Here is an 18,673-nt window from a genome sequence, read left to right as displayed (position 1 = left end):
CGTCGAAACGTTTATTGCCAAACATCAATCCATCCTTATGTAGGTAAACACCGTATACATAATCTATACCACTCTTCTGTTTATCTCGCGCTCCCCTCAGGATAGCCTCAACGTACTTTTGATCCAGCAGACCCAAGCCGGCTTACAACGCCTCTCGACCTTCTGACGTTTGTAACCGATTTTGAACCTTTGTTGCTAGCGAATCGTCCGTCGTTTCGAAAACGTTATCCAATGATTCTATCGTTGGTACGATCATACGCGGAGTGAAGGTACAGGGTATACTGTACACGATCGTGCGATCGATCATCGAATTTATCCAGAGTCGCGGAACGCTCGAACGTCTTACTCGCTTTCTCTCCCTCTTTCTCCTCCTCCTTCTCCTTCTCCTCTTCTTCTTCCTTCCTCTTAGAGGCTGACGCTCCATCATCATCGCGCAATCGCGCACCGGGGTTGTAAACGATCTGTCGCAGCGGTTTGATAATAGCTTAAAATGTCTGTTCAATGCCATGTCCTCCTCGATTCTATCGATTTTCAGAGCGCGATGTTTCTTGCGGATCGACTCGCTCGTCTTCTCGATCTCCCTCGCGATTTTTTCACGCTCGCGTACATCAGCCATGTTCGTCTCTGGCGAAGTATCGACAACGACTAGTCATGCTACAGTATCGCGAACTCGTTAAATCCCTTTCTGTATCTCCCGTCTTTAAGCACACTTGTCTATTACTAAAAATCCATATTTTTTTTGCCAACAGTCACGACACAACGCGCAAAATTCGTCGTAGAACATGTCGGTGTTCACATGATCATTGTAAACGTGTTTTAAGTTGATACAATCCTGCATTTGAACAGGATCAGCAGATTCGCATTATCGCGTATCAGATGTTTAGGTATCCTCGCGTACGTCTGACAGAGATAGAACCAGTCAACATTCGCGTGGCGACTCATCGAAAAGTATTCTCTCACCGCATCCTGCTTGTCGCATGCCATGTCATCAAAGATAAAAATAGAATTTGGGCGCGCCTCGTTCGGTGGAACGACGTCGCTGTTGTTGGAAAACGTCAACACAATCTTTGCTGTACATATTAACGTATCGAGATCAACTGATCACTTCACAAATGCAAAGTCATTAAATCCTTTTCTGTATCATTATCGCCCATCGATAAGCGAACCGTGCGGACTTTCTATCAGGCTTATCAATTCTTGCCGCAATTTGACAGTCCGCAGACGACAGCACGTATAGATGCCAATAGCAAGTCGCAATGCTTTCGCGTCTTTTTATTGGTTTGCATTTTGTCCTCAAGATTCGTCACTTTGCTTGCCCGTGATTAGCACACGAACCACCTATTTTCTCTTTCCACAAAAAACGATATTGCGAGCAGATCTATTTATAGAGCTGTGTAGAGTAAAATCGATCAGTAATTCAAATGTTTTTCGTCGTGTCGGATAGTCTGCACAGTTTAATCTTAAAAGAACTGGAATACATACCAAAAATTATACTGCTGCGAGAGTTTGAAAATTGCATAGATCTGTTGTGGGATAGATTACCTGAACATATACGAGCAGATTCAGAGGTACGACGATACCGTCGGTGCCTGAAGCATTACAATTTACCGAGTCATTAAACGCATATCCACGGTCCGGCGCCTTTGATAAAGAATTGCAGCGAATGTCGTCGAGAGGCTTATTAAATCGTGCGATAAACGCACTTCCTTTCGAACTACATATTCCAGAATATCAGTTTTACAGTCCGGGAATGCGATTGAAGAAGCGATTGGCTTGAGGTGATCAAGGAATTAATTCATTAGATGCTACGTGTCACGAGCACGACAGCGTATTCGCATAGCAACGATCTCGCTGAACAACACGCGGCTGACAATATACTCGCCGAGAAAGCGCGGAAACGCATTACCGCGAGTAATTCCACTCTCAGAGAGAGAAAGAGCAGCCACAGCAGTTTGGACAGCTATGAAGGCCAAAAAGAAGATTGATATAGGTTTGAAAATAATTGGTATAGATTTGAAAAAGAAGATCAAGCGGATACTTCCGACAGCGAAACGCGGTGTCCTGCCATTTCTACCGCTACTCGGCATTCTCGGGTCATTGGTCCGTGGCGCGGCGGGAGTCGCCATGGCAGTAAACAATAACAAAGCGGCTTAACTGGAAGAACTGCAACGTCATAATCGTACCATGGAAGGCCGCAGCATTTATCTCACTGCCTATATATGCGGAAGGTATCGCGCATAGAAAAAAAAAACCATCAATTAAAAATGCCAAGGGTTGTAACTACCGATGTGCAATTGCAACAAATCGTATTGCTTGCAAATCGTATTCCATATTTTAGAGGCATCTTTATGCGTACATTATCGATCGAAGAAATACGTCAAAACGAGAGCAATATCATAAATTTGGATAATGCCGAGGAACTTGGTACGCATTGGGTAGCGTATGTACTTTGAAAGTTTCAGCAAGCTTCGACCGCCGAAGAAATTTGAATGGTATCTGGCAAACACTGTAATCGAGTACAATCGCATGCCTCATCAACGTTACAGTCAGACCAATTGCGGGCTACTTTGTCTATAGTTTCTACACGAAAGTTTATTCAGTTATTTCATGTATTACATGGGCTGAAAAGTCCCGGGATTTTTCAATAGGTGATGCCACTAGAAAATGAACATGATTCATTTCAAGAGATTCATCTGTCACTAGTTTATATATGAAGTTTCATGACATTTCGTTCATTCGTTTACAAGCTACAGTCGTTTAAGTGGCGTTACTTTCACCTTCGTAAAAAAAATGGAAAAACAGGAATATCGCATCTTGATCAAACATTGTTTTTTGATGGGAAAAACTTCTGAACAATCATTGAAATGGTTGCAGAAATGTTATCCCACATCTGCTCCTTCGAGAACAACAGTTTATCGATGGTTTAGTGAATTTAAAATGGGTCGTACAAGCACCGAAGACGCACCTCGCTCTGGAAGGCCAAAAGAGGCTACGAATGCGGAAATCGCAAAGCAAGTGCATCGAATCGTTTTGAGTGATCGTAAAATGAAGTTGCGCGAGTTAACTGAGGCCGTGGGCATCTCAAAAGAACGGGCGGGATACATTTTGCACGATGTTTTGGAGATGAAAAAGCTATCGGCACGATGGGTGCCGCGTTTGCTGACCATCGATCAAAAACAGCAGCGCGTTGATGATTCAACGATCGGTTTGGCGTTGTTGTAGCGTAATCGAGGACTTTTTTCGACGTTTTGTGATGATGGATGAAACATGGGTCCATTACCATACGCCTGAGTCCAATAGGCAGTCTGCAGAGTGGCTGAAAAGCCACGAAAGCCGACCAAAGCGGCCAAAAGACCAACGCTCGGCCGGGAAGGTTATGGTTTTCCGTTTTTTGGGATGCGCATGGCATAATCTTCATCGATTACCTGCAGAAGGGAAGAACAATTACGGGAGAGTATTATGCAGTGCTATTGGACAAACTGAACGACGAAATAAAGAAAAAAACGGCCCCATATGGCGAAGAAAAAAGTTCTGTACCATCACGATAACGCACCGTCACACACGTCCTTGAAAGCGATGGTCAAATTGGACCAATTACGATTCGAATTGATTGCTCACCCACCGTATTCTCCAGACTTGGCTCCCAGCAACTATTATCTGTTCACAAACCTCAAGCGGTGGATCCAGGGAAAGAGATTCACATCGAATGAGGAAGTCATCGCGGAAACCGAGGCGTATTTCGAAGGCTTGGATGTTTCGTACTACAGAAAGGACATCGAAATGTTGGAAAATCGCTATACCAAGTGTATCGCCCTCGAAGGCAACTATGTTGAGGAATAAATATAACTTTGCACAAGAAACGCTTGTTTTCATTAAAAATCCCGGGACTTTTCAGCCCATGTAGTATTGTTTCAGCCCTTATTATATGCGATTATTCATGCAGAAATAAAAATTTTTATTCTGTCGAATTATATTATTATTTTAGAGATTGCGATAATATAGTCGCGCGCGATGGTATCACGCGTAATAACGCGCGCGTAATACGATGTTGCGAAGAAGAAACGAATGATTAGATACAGAGATATTTTTTATTCTAGATATTTATGCCATACTTACTATTTATACTTACCGTATTTCCTTCACAGCTTCCTAATAATTCCTGTTTCGAATCATTTTCACAATTGATTAGACCTAAAGATCTTAAGTCTATCGCAGTAACATTATGATACGGTTGCGCGTGATGTGACATAATGCCACTGTGGTTAGAAGGAGAGATGGGAAAATAAATATTATATATATATATATATATATATATATAGATTAACACATATAAAAAATAAGAGCATAAAAAACCACAGCACAAGTTATAGTTTATGATATTTAATTATTATTACATTCATTAAAACATTAAACGTTTCGGCCACAATCTGGCCATCTTCAGTAATTCAATAATATTCTTAAAACGCAGAGTTACATCTAGTTGACATTAAATTCAACAGTCGAGAGTTGTAATTAAATAAACATGTTCTTTTGTATGTGAAGATGCTTCATGCAGTAATGTTACACGGTCAATTGTCATATCAAGAAAAGTGTAGAACAAGAATTTCCTGATTCTAAATGAAATTATATATATTAAAATCTTCTAGTCAGAATATAAAGAAAAAGAATCATTACCTGTTTTACAGCAAAAAAACCAAACGATGAATCTCGAATATTTCTTTTACACAGTTAGAATTTTGTCGTGACATTATGTGTTGTTATTTGTCCTATCATATATTTTACCACTGTTTATATATCTGAGTCAAAATTTTTAGAAAGTTCTAGAATTGTTTATTAACAGAAAGAGACATCCTTTTTTAGAAGAGGAAAATAAACCTCAGGCAAACCTTCCGTGTCACTTTGCTTATTGATACCACTTGATTGTTTTTTTATATGTATCATTTCCGAAATTCTTCTTTTCGCTAAAGATTGTTCTCTATCTAAAATTCTTATATTATCCCAATCTAATTCATGCATCTCATTCATACGGTGACGTGAGACCACAGAAATTTCGGAAGAAGGTTTTCTTATATCAGCCTTATGTTCTTTAATCCGAGTTTTTAATTTCCTTTTGGTTTGGCCAACATAAGAAGATTCACAGTTTAAGCAATTAATTTTATAAACTACTCCGCATTGGTCATCCTTAGGCAAAGCATCCTTTCCTGTCTTAATAAATGTATTCAATTTATTCATTGGTTTATAAGCTATATTAAAACCGTACATATGAGAAAGTTTTTTAAATTTTTCCGAAACTTTGCCCAAATATGGTAACGTGAAAAATTTTTTAGAAGTAACATTAGAGTCACATTCATTATTAATTTCTTTAAGATTTTTATCTAAATTAGTTCTGTTTTCCAACGTTTTAATTCTATTATTTATTGTAGAAAATATAAACTTTAAAGGATAACCATTACTCAGAAACGTGTGAATTAATTCAGAGATGTTTTTTTCATGAAATATAGGATGGGATAAGAATAGAATTCTATCAAATTGCTCAATAATAACTCCCCTTTTATGTTCTAACGGATGATTCGAAAAATAATTCAGATATCTCCCAGAATTGGTGGGTTTTTTATAAATATCGAAGATGATATTTCCTTCCTGTCTCATTAATTTAACATCTAGGAAATGTATGCCGTTATCATCGCCAAAGTCCACAGTAAATTTAAGCCTTTCGTGATATGAGTTAAACAATTCTAGAACTCCTTCAATTTTTTCTTTGTGTATAGCTAATAAAATATCGTTCACATAACGAAAATAAAACGATAAATTAATGTTATTCTTGGTAATGATTTCTTGTTCAAAATCTTGTAAAACAATGTTCGCCAGTATGGGGGACAAAGGAGAACCCATTGGCATGCCAAAAATCTGTTTAAATATTTTATTATCAAAACTAAAAAATGTAGAATTAATTATAATCATAATAGCTTTGATAAATTCATGTAAAGGAATCGAAGTCTTATTCTCCATAAGATTCCACCTGCGTTCAATGCTTTTTGATACTAATTCGGTCGGAATATTCGTGTACATGGAGACCACGTCAAATGATATAATACTAAAATTTGTATCAATTGCTTTTCCATTGAGTTTATTTACTAAATCAAAGCTGTTTTTAACGAAACTGAAATTTTTTATATTATTATTATCAATGATTTCCTTTAAGAAAGTCGCCAGTGGATAAAAAGCACTATTAATACAACTGACAATCAATCTCAAAGGGTGACCTTCTTTGTGAATTTTTGGCAAACCGTAAGATCTCGGAAGTTCGCCGTCCGAAACGTACACTTTTCTATATAAATTAGAATCAATGTACCCCTTATTTTTCCAATTTTTTAATAATTTACCAATTTCAACAGTTATTTTCTTCGTGGGATCTTTTTTGATTGACTCGTATGTAGTATGATCCTTAAGAATTTCATACATTTTTTCTTTATAGCTATCACGACTCATAATTACGGTGGTATTCCCTTTATCAGCTCTAGTAATCAAAATATCAGGATTCTCTGAGATGAATCGCTTAACCTCTCTTACACCTTCGTATAAAATTGAATTTTCACACGATTTACTATTACAATTCTTAATAGCTTTAAGAATTTGGACAGTTTCATTCCTAACATTTTTTCGCGTTTCATCATCAGCCCTGAAAAGATTATATTCCACGTGTTTGATGAACTCACGTGTGATACCATCCTTACTAACCACGTTATTAGGCAAATTAAACTGTTGACCTAATTGTAGTAAGGCTAAGGCTTTATCTGAAACTTTAGCATTGCTCAGATTTATCAGCCATTGTTTATTAATATTACTTATATCGAAATTGCTATTAAAACTTTCAGGAGTGATATTAATCTTGTATGATGAATGAATTTTGTCAGGATTCATGATTTTATTAGAAACTATATTCAATTTTAAAGGTGCACAAGAAGTATCACAATTCATCTCAGAGGTCACACATTTCGTAATATTATAATTAATACGTTTTATATTCGCAATTTCTTGGCGAATGTATTTAGCCCGCAAATTAGAGATTTTTTTACCGATTCTAACTTGTTCCTTTTGCCACATAATGTCAAAGTTAAATTCCTGTCTTCGAAAGAAAGAATAAGATATATTATTCGGTAGAATTTTTTCAATTTTTCTGCACATGTTGAATAATTCCGATTTTGTTTGCCCAAGATGTTTATAGGCGTCTTGTAATTCTACTCTTAAATATTTAAAAATAAAATTATATTTAAGTTTATCAATTCTTTCTTTCGAAGAATGGAATAGCTTATTACTATCATTTCGTGTAAATTTATACATATGAATGGGAACTAGACGTTCCTTTATACATGTTTTTAAGAATTGAATTTGTATTCTTGTATAAATATTAGCTCTATGAATTTTTACACATTTCTTCAGAAGCAAAAAGTTTGGATCACACGTATGTTTGCTTCTGAAGAAATGTGTAAAAATTCATAGAGCTAATATTTATACAAGAATACAAATTCAATTCTTAAAAACATGTATAAAGGAACGTCTAGTTCCCATTCATATGTATAAATTTACACGAAATGATAGTAATAAGCTATTCCATTCTTCGAAAGAAAGAATTGATAAACTTAAATATAATTTTATTTTTAAATATTTAAGAGTAGAATTACAAGACGCCTATAAACATCTTGGGCAAACAAAATCGGAATTATTCAACATGTGCAGAAAAATTGAAAAAATTCTACCGAATAATATATCTTATTCTTTCTTTCGAAGACAGGAATTTAACTTTGACATTATGTGGCAAAAGGAACAAGTTAGAATCGGTAAAAAAATCTCTAATTTGCGGGCTAAATACATTCGCCAAGAAATTGCGAATATAAAACGTATTAATTATAATATTACGAAATGTGTGACCTCTGAGATGAATTGTGATACTTCTTGTGCACCTTTAAAATTGAATATAGTTTCTAATAAAATCATGAATCCTGACAAAATTCATTCATCATACAAGATTAATATCACTCCTGAAAGTTTTAATAGCAATTTCGATATAAGTAATATTAATAAACAATGGCTGATAAATCTGAGCAATGCTAAAGTTTCAGATAAAGCCTTAGCCTTACTACAATTAGGTCAACAGTTTAATTTGCCTAATAACGTGGTTAGTAAGGATGGTATCACACGTGAGTTCATCAAACACGTGGAATATAATCTTTTCAGGGCTGATGATGAAACGCGAAAAAATGTTAGGAATGAAACTGTCCAAATTCTTAAAGCTATTAAGAATTGTAATAGTAAATCGTGTGAAAATTCAATTTTATACGAAGGTGTAAGAGAGGTTAAGCGATTCATCTCAGAGAATCCTGATATTTTGATTACTAGAGCTGATAAAGGGAATACCACCGTAATTATGAGTCGTGATAGCTATAAAGAAAAAATGTATGAAATTCTTAAGGATCATACTACATACGAGTCAATCAAAAAAGATCCCACGAAGAAAATAACTGTTGAAATTGGTAAATTATTAAAAAATTGGAAAAATAAGGGGTACATTGATTCTAATTTATATAAAAAATTGTACGTTTCGGACGGCGAACTTCCGAGATCTTACGGTTTGCCAAAAATTCACAAAGAAGGTCACCCTTTGAGATTGATTGTCAGTTGTATTAATAGTGCTTTTTATCCACTGGCGACTTTCTTAAAGGAAATCATTGATAATAATAATATAAAAAATTTCAGTTTCGTTAAAAACAGCTTTGATTTAGTAAATAAACTCAATGGAAAAGCAATTGATACAAATTTTAGTATTATATCATTTGACGTGGTCTCCATGTACACGAATATTCCGACCGAATTAGTATCAAAAAGCATTGAACGCAGGTGGAATCTTATGGAGAATAAGACTTCGATTCCTTTACATGAATTTATCAAAGCTATTATGATTATAATTAATTCTACATTTTTTAGTTTTGATAATAAAATATTTAAACAGATTTTTGGCATGCCAATGGGTTCTCCTTTGTCCCCCATACTGGCGAACATTGTTTTACAAGATTTTGAACAAGAAATCATTACCAAGAATAACATTAATTTATCGTTTTATTTTCGTTATGTGGACGATATTTTATTAGCTATACACAAAGAAAAAATTGAAGGAGTTCTAGAATTGTTTAACTCATATCACGAAAGGTTTAAATTTACTGTGGACTTTGGCGATGATAACGGCATACATTTCCTAGATGTTAAATTAATGAGACAGGAAGGAAATATCATCTCCGATATTTATAAAAAACCCACCAATTCTGGGAGATATCTGAATTATTTTTCGAATCATCCGTTAGAACATAAAAGGGGAGTTATTATTGGGCAATTTGATAGAATTCTATTCTTATCCCATCCTATATTTCATGAAAAAAACATCTCTGAATTAATTCACACGTTTCTGAGTAATGGTTATCCTTTAAAGTTTATATTTTCTACAATAAATAATAGAATTAAAACGTTGGAAAACAGAACTAATTTAGATAAAAATCTTAAAGAAATTAATAATGAATGTGACTCTAATGTTACTTCTAAAAAATTTTTCACGTTACCATATTTGGGCAAAGTTTCGGAAAAATTTAAAAAACTTTCTCATATGTACGGTTTTAATATAGCTTATAAACCAATGAATAAATTGAATACATTTATTAAGACAGGAAAGGATGCTTTGCCTAAGGATGACCAATGCGGAGTAGTTTATAAAATTAATTGCTTAAACTGTGAATCTTCTTATGTTGGCCAAACCAAAAGGAAATTAAAAACTCGGATTAAAGAACATAAGGCTGATATAAGAAAACCTTCTTCCGAAATTTCTGTGGTCTCACGTCACCGTATGAATGAGATGCATGAATTAGATTGGGATAATATAAGAATTTTAGATAGAGAACAATCTTTAGCGAAAAGAAGAATTTCGGAAATGATACATATAAAAAAACAATCAAGTGGTATCAATAAGCAAAGTGACACGGAAGGTTTGCCTGAGGTTTATTTTCCTCTTCTAAAAAAGGATGTCTCTTTCTGTTAATAAACAATTCTAGAACTTTCTAAAAATTTTGACTCAGATATATAAACAGTGGTAAAATATATGATAGGACAAATAACAACACATAATGTCACGACAAAATTCTAACTGTGTAAAAGAAATATTCGAGATTCATCGTTTGGTTTTTTTTGCTGTAAAACAGGTAATGATTCTTTTTCTTTATATTCTGACTAGAAGATTTTAATATATATAATTTCATTTAGAATCAGGAAATTCTTGTTCTACACTTTTCTTGATATGACAATTGACCGTGTAACATTACTGCATGAAGCATCTTCACATACAAAAGAACATGTTTATTTAATTACAACTCTCGACTGTTGAATTTAATGTCAACTAGATGTAACTCTGCGTTTTAAGAATATTATTGAATTACTGAAGATGGCCAGATTGTGGCCGAAACGTTTAATGTTTTAATGAATGTAATAATAATTAAATATCACAAACTATAACTTGTGCTGTGGTTTTTTATGCTCTTATTTTTTATATGTGTTAATATTAGAACCACGTTAGTTTTAAAATATATATAGATTAATTTACCTTAATATTTATTCTCGTGGCATTATGTCACATCGCGCGCAACCATATCATAATGTTACTACGATAGACTTAAGATCTTTAAGTCTAATCAATTGTGAAAATGATTCTAACCAGGAATTATTAGGAAGCTATAAAGCAAATACGATAAATATATATATATATATATATATATATATATATATATATATATGTATACATACATATATATATATATATATATGTATATACATACATATATATATACAAGTATATATTAGGTGTTGGAATTAATTCGTAGCGTTTTACAAGTGATGGGAAGTACTTTCATTAATGTATTTTTTAATGCTCATGTGAAATAAATAACATTCTTTCATTAAAAACGCTACGAATTAATTCCAACACCTAATATATAAGAGTATGTATATGTATATGTATATTTATTTTAATTTTTATCTGTATACATATATATATATATATATTGGATTGGAAGTAATTGCGTTTTTTTAACTCAAAGTTGCATGTACAATATCTTCATCAATAATGAATGAAATTTAAATTTAAAAAAAGATTTTAAAATTTGAAATCTCTACTTTTAAAAACTTATCATATTTTTTAAGTTTATATAAATTTGATAATTTTTACAAAAACTACGAGCTGAAAAATACGAAAAATTTTCTTCTCACTTCGTGAGTTTGTAACGTACTTAAAACAAATTTAAGAAAATTTTCGACCTATCGTGAAAGCTTGATACTTTTACTATAAAATCGTTTTTTTTTAATTTCTACGATTTTTGGTTACTGAATTATCGTGGATTAAATAAAAGGATCATTTTGACTTTAATTGCTCATAACTCCATTAAAAATTGTCGTATCGCAATTTAAAAAAGAGATTCTTAAAACTAAAACTTTACTTTATCAAGATATATTTATATTGGTTGATAAGAAAGTAATTGCAGTTTTGACTGATAGATGACTTTTAAAAAAACGCAAATATTTTCTTGCCAACCCAATATATGTACATGTATATATTATTGTATTTTTTCATCTATATATATATATATATATATATATATAAATTTTTATAATAATTTACGATGTTCGCTGTCGCTATCTCACAAAAGCGATATCATCATCGGGATCTTCATCCAGATTCCTTCTCCTTTTGAAGCTATTGTTAATATCGTTTATATTCCCCTCCAATCTGTGCGTCCTCTCCATTAAATCATCGAATAATCGGTTCATTCTAGTGATGATGTCAGCGGTGCTAAGTCTGGAAAAGAATAAAAATATAAAATTAACGTACTTATAGCGAGGCATGCGAAGTAACATCTCGGAACTGTTCTTATCGTTTAAAATAACTTTAGAAAATTAGCACCATATATATATATATATATATATATATATATATATATATATATATTTATATATTAATTTTTTTCTCCTCTCAAAATAAAGAATAAAAGCAAATTACTGAAATGAAACAAAATTTGATAATCAAGACGTGAAAAATTATATATGTAAATCCTATTAATATAATAATTACTTACGTTTCTCTTATCAACTCATCATCATCGCCAATATCCAACTCAATTCTTAACCCATCAGATTATTCGACGGTTCCGTCTGCTGTCTAGTACACCCTCATTAAAATTAGTCGTTTTCTCCGTCAACAAACATGCTTGCATTGTATCACCCCACTCAACAAAATTATTGATGTTGGCATCTTCATTATAAAAATCTTGCACAGATTAATAGACTGATCGATAGGTCAATCGACAAACAGACTGACAGACTGATTGACCGTGGGGGCTGAGCGAGAATTTATATAGTAAAGATGTTCATGGAACATGATACCATTCCGAGAAAAGAACAATGCCTTGATCAAAATTTACATTTCAGCCGAAAATTATATCACGCGATCGAACGATCTCATGAATAAATTTCAGCATTTTTATCAGTTATAATTAAATCAATGCGTTGTATCAGCAGATAAAAGTACAACGCTCCGGGCAAAAGTTTATACCTTAGCTGAAAAATATATCACGTGTTCGAACGATTCCATGAATAAACTACAGCATTTATCAGATACAATTAGATCATCAATTATTAGATTGCCATAATCAATATACCAGTGGCAAAAAATATACTGCCTCCAATAAAAACGTATGCTTCAACAAAAATATACGAAAAGACGTCGAAAGATTCCATCTCAGTCGCAGTCTTGCAGTACTTCGCATTAAAGTGCAATTAAATATGTATATATATCTATTGAATAGCTATCGGACTAATATTTACCAGCTATCAGACTGATATTGAACAGCTATCGGATTGATTTTTAACAGCTATAAATAGCTATCAGACTGATATCAGACTGTTATTAGTCCATTTTCAACTCCATCTGCTCTCTCTCTCTCTCTCTCTCTCTCTCTCTCTATATATATATATATATATATATATATATGCGAGGGTAAATAAATATCCGTGTTTCAAGACAGGCGACGTTGCTGATGCAAGTTGGCATTACCATCGTGTACTATCATCTTTCAAACGACGCCATACAAAATTTTAGAATGATTCATGCAATAGTGATTTGACAGCAATTCGTAATGAGCGTATTTGATTCTCGATAAGAGAAAAAAACCAATATCAATTCGTGATTCGTTTCTTATTTTTGGATGGAAAAACGTGCGAAGAAATAAAAACGAAGTTGGGTACCCTCTATGGGAACTCTTCACCATCTATGACAACTGTCAGATATTGATTCAACGAATTCAAACGTGGTCGTTCGTCTGTTTTTAATGAGGAGCGCCCAAGCCGCCCGGCAGACGTGGTTACTGACGAAATCGTTGAAAAAGTCTACGACATGATTCTCGCTAATCGCCGAACGAAAGTGCAGGAAGTAGCAGAGGCCGTAGGCGTGTCATACAGAACGGCATTCAATATTTTGCATGATAACTTGGAAATGCTGTCGGCCCGATGAGTGCCGCGATCAGGACAATGCACCGGCTCACTCCTCCGCAGTCGCCAAATTGGTCGAATTGTGCTACGAATTGTTGCCGCATCCACCGAACTCTCCGGATTTAGCTCCTTGTGACTTCTTCTTATTTCCAAACTTGAAAAAATGGCTCGGTAGAAAGAAATTCACGTCGAATGAGGAGGTCCTCACCGAAGAGGCTTGTTTGTCAGAATTCGACAAATCGTATTTTTCTGAGGAGTTAAAAAAATGGCAGAAGCATTGGGAAAAGTGTATCCTTCTAAAAGGAGATTACATTAAAAAATAAAAAAAATTTTTGTGAAAAACTTGCGTCTTCATTACTAACATAAGTACTTATTAATTTGGCCTCGTATATATATATATATATATATATATATATATATATACATATATATATATTTATTCACATGTCTACTGGTAGGGTAGCGGAAATAAAAACATATTAATGCGAGATAACATACATTTTATTTAAAAATCTTACAATTCTTCCTGGCGTCGCAACCACCAGTTAAATATTTTAAGTACATTTTGCAAAGCACTATTCTTTGCATGTTTTTCACATCGTATAGTATTACAATCCAGATTAGATAAAGATTCCATGTCTTCGTAAACTGCATCCAAGGTCTCGATGCGTTCTCGCTCATCGTCTAGAAGCAAGTTCTACAGTCACGTTTGTTCCTCATGTTCCTTGACGTACATGATAGCATTATCTTCAAATACCGCAGCCAGGCGTGATCAGGCGTTTCACCTCGCTGTACGGGATCATTCCGTCCTCCCATCACAATCCATGGTGATAAGTATTCAACCAGCAAACGCAAGATCTGTCAGATCTTATCGAAAATTTCCATGGACTCGTAAAAATATAATGTGTGAGAACGGTCCCCTGTTTCAGCAACACTACTTTTTAACGATAAATTTCTTGTTAACGAATCCTTGCAGATCCACAAACGTTGATATGACCATGACGAGAAATTCTTCAAGACTGTGTTACATCCCGGTTTTTCTCTCCCTTTTAAAGTTTTAAATACCTGCTGACCTTGCAATTTACATAAACTTACGAACTATGAACTCGATTACGTCCACAGTGGTGCTCTTGACGGATTCATTTTGTCGCGAGCAATCAATGACTGCAAAAGGCCCTTTCTCAATAAACGAGAGCAGCGTTTCGAAACAGTTGATTACATAATATGCTTTACGAAAACGTTCGCACATATCAAACAGGATGGCGTATTTCTTTTTGCCAAAATTCAGATTTAGATCGTCGTACAGATAAAATTGTGAATTTAGATATACCTTCACATTACTCAAATTACAATCGTCGAACACGCTAACATCTCGTGACATGACATTCTTTCGACCGGTCTGCAGAACAAAGATGATATATCGCGGCTTCTCAAGTTGAGTCGCCGTTTTGACAGTGAATGCTTGGTCGTATTCTGTGACACAGGATATTCGTATAGATTCCACGAGCGAAAATTCATGCTCAGATCACAACCGCTTTCCAATGTTCGCAGCATTGATAATTTATTGATCTCGTTTAACGCAACGTGAAGCATCCGCCACTGCACTTTGAATAATTCAATCTCAGGCTCCGTCACAGGATTTCCCACCAAGCAATTGTAATCGTTACACGATCATATCAAAATCAATTCATGGCAAGAGTTGATGATCACACGTTTATAATCCTCGCAAAAGCTCAAAATTTCTAATGAATTTTTTTGTCCGCGACACTATCTCCAGATGTTTTCAGATTGCAGCGCTCGCTGATCATATACATCACTAGCGCTCCTTGCGTAAAGAATGTCAGAAGGACACGAAAGGAATGTGTGAAATGCGATCGATGATGACGACGTATCTTAATCTGAAAAAGTTGAAATTTTGCGTCGCAATATCTCCACTTGGGTACGTAGAGAAAAAATAAAAATACTTATATTTCGAGCGGTTGCAATCGATTGAGCACATTTAGAACTTGATAGATTTAGTTTCCCTTATTGAGTTTCCGATAAGCTCGATCTGACGCAACTTGCCGATTCGCGTAAAGGAGGCATGTACGTGTCTCGCGCCATAGCTTAGTGCTTTCTTTTTCTTCTTTTTGATTAATGGCTCCCGCCTCCCGAAATAATAAACGGAGGTCAATACGGCCAGAATCACGTCCTAATGAGATATATAAAAGCAAAAAATGATGCAAAAATGATACAATGCCCGCGAAAATGGCGAAGCCCGCATGGACACCGGGCGCCTGCGTCTACAGCGTCGTCACGCCACACGGACGCGCATTAGGACGAACGAAGTCCCAAAATCACGGGACAGCTGCGAGAGGTTCAATGCTCAGTCAAAGTCGGCAATACTTTCAAAAATATGTAAACTTGTAACACTCGAGCTGAAACGCGTTCCCCACGGTCGAATGGTTCTTCGGAACTCATAGTCGAGTTAACGCCGAGACTACCAGTGTCTCCAGATACCGCGTTCATAAACTTCATTCGCAAGAATTCAGCGTAGTCAAATGCAAGATCAGAATGTTAGAGATCCACAATCAATTCTATATTTCTCTTTTTGTTCATAATTTCTTTTCTGAAATAAGTAACAGTTATGAATAAACATATAATTAAATATATAATTATTGAAATTATACGTGGACTTTTAAAAGTTTTAAACCAACAACTGTACGAAAAATATCGAATCAGTTTATTCAATTGACAAATAAGAAAAGAAAAAATTTCTGAATAAAAATTCTGATAATGAAAAATTCTGAAAGTGGAATAATCAGACAGTCGACATATCTAAAAAAATTTATTACAAACTTATTACAAACAAATAATACAAGTGCACATTACTTATATTTATATTTTGTTACTTTATATTTTGATGTCGCAATTTATTTCAAAATTAAAAAAAAAACAATTTTTTATCAAATATCATCGCGGACTCCTCGGTATCTTTAGGTTGAATAAATTAATAATCCAATGAGTGAATAAGAACATATGGTATTTATTACATTCTGAAAAATAAGAAAATTGTTAAAAGTGACATACGCCACATTTAATCAAATTTTATTTTGTTTTAAATAACATGTTAATATACAAATCTCTATATATATATATGGATATATATATATGTATATATAAGGATGTTTCAGACCACCTGTCCACTCTTTTTATCTCCACAGGATAAGATCTAATCAAAAATATGTTCAGACCAAAGTTGTGGGATTTAAATCTATTTATTTATAATTTGACCTTGGATGCCAAAGTCAGATCAAGGTCAAATTGATTTTTTTTAATGAAATACCCTATTTTTTATTCTAGAATCTAATAACCAATGTTAAGAGCTTTCCAAAACCCTATAATAAAGTATCTTTTGATTAAGTAAATCTCAAGTTATGAAGATTAAAAGTTACAGTACTGCCGATATTAACATTACCCAGGTGTATTGCGTGGAGATTGCGATCGGATTTACATCTTTTGTGTGTGTGTGTGTGTGTGTGTGTGTGTGTGTGTGTGTCCAGCGGCAGTTTCCGAGACTTTTTTCAAATTGTATTTGCAGATTTTAGGATATTTGGCATTTTTCAGAACTGTCCTGCGGCCAAAAATTTTATGTCCTGCGGCAGGTTCCTGGAATCTGCCATATGAATACAATGGCAGATTCCAGATCTGAACATTTAAATGTACATTCAAATGTATATACATTTGGTTGTACAAACTCGGAATGTGCCATACGCATATATTATGGCAGATTTCGGATCTGTACATCGAAATGTACATATAATACAATCGGTCACTAAAAAGTTTTAACACTTTTTCTTCGATGAATTTTGCAACCATTTTATGATTCGTCACGCTGATTGGATTAATCAGCGCGACGAATAATAAAACGGTTACAAAACTGTTGAACCCAACCATTTACTCGGTGAGCAATCGGAATTCCGAAATGCATCGAAGAAAAAATTACAACTTAAATTATACTAAAATTACATTTTAGTGACCGGTTAAATGTACATTTCGATGTACAGACCTGAAATCTGCCATAATACATTTGTATGGCAGATTCCAGAACATTTTGGAATTTTTTATACGCATATATATCTTGAGATATATACGGATAATGTCTAATAGCAAATTTTTACTCTGGAGGTTTTGCTAACGGCACATTGTAGGATTTTTTAATGGGATCCTTCACCCGGAGTCCTAATATACCACTAATATACCACTTATTTGCTATATGCATATTTTATAGCAAATTTCGGATCTGTACATTCAAATGTATATACATTGGGTTGCACAGATTCGGAATTTGCCATACGCATATATTTCGTACCTGTACATTGAAATGTACATACAACCAGTCACCAAAAGGTTTGTAACAATTTTTGTTCGATGGCAAGAAAATATTTTTACGTTCGGTTTGTCTGTTTCCCAGTAAGACATCGCATAAAAAACAACTTACAATCCTCGACTATGTACTATTACTCGACATCATATACTGGCTACTGTTTACCCTAAGACAATCAGTACGTTTTTTTTCTTTTTGTTATAAGAAAAAGAAAAATTTTGATTAATTGATTCTTTTATGTACTGTGCATTATATGTTATGTAAAAGTGTGTGCTATGATTAATAAGCTTATGGTTCATATTTATACTACGTTTACTAGACCCGATTATCAACGAAATTATACTATTGATATGTTAAAACCTATAATATAAGAAGTATTAAGAATAGCAATAAATATTAAGATTTCAACTTATCTGATACTACTTTACTGGAATACACGATTTCCAATGTAAGTTGAAATCTTGATATTTATTCCTGCTTCTAATATTGTGCACAGGTCTTTATAACTCATTAGAATAGGTGCATTCACTACGACGACCGCTCATTGAGAGCTCAGTAAGTTCTTGTATTGCTCGGCTTGGTTTTATATTTTTAGATGTAACGGAATATGCCAATCACGTGCAAGAGCTTATTCCGCGCTCAGTGAGTGATCATTGTAGTAAATGCACTGCATATATATATATATATATATATATATATATATATACATTCATCTAAATGTATATACATTTG

At 34.1% G+C, this 18,673-nt stretch overlaps 1 long non-coding RNA gene across 1 annotated transcript; it reads right to left on the bottom strand.

The window, feature by feature from the left end:
• Window positions 1–4,525: 4,525 nt before the first annotated feature.
• Window positions 4,526–5,056, bottom strand: LOC147908946 (uncharacterized). Its single transcript, XR_015545665.1, has 2 exons — window positions 4,675–5,056; window positions 4,526–4,613 (listed from the first exon to the last, which is right to left on the bottom strand). It is a non-coding gene; the product is annotated as an uncharacterized LOC147908946 (long non-coding RNA).
• Window positions 5,057–18,673: the final 13,617 nt, after the last annotated feature.

This window comes from Acromyrmex echinatior, chromosome 7, assembly GCF_024713525.1.
Source record: "Acromyrmex echinatior isolate Ae372 chromosome 7, ASM2471352v2, whole genome shotgun sequence".
Lineage (NCBI taxonomy): Eukaryota > Metazoa > Arthropoda > Insecta > Hymenoptera > Formicidae > Acromyrmex > Acromyrmex echinatior.
The sequence above is the reverse complement of the archived record's forward strand: the minus strand, read 5'-3'. Positions and strand labels throughout refer to the sequence as shown.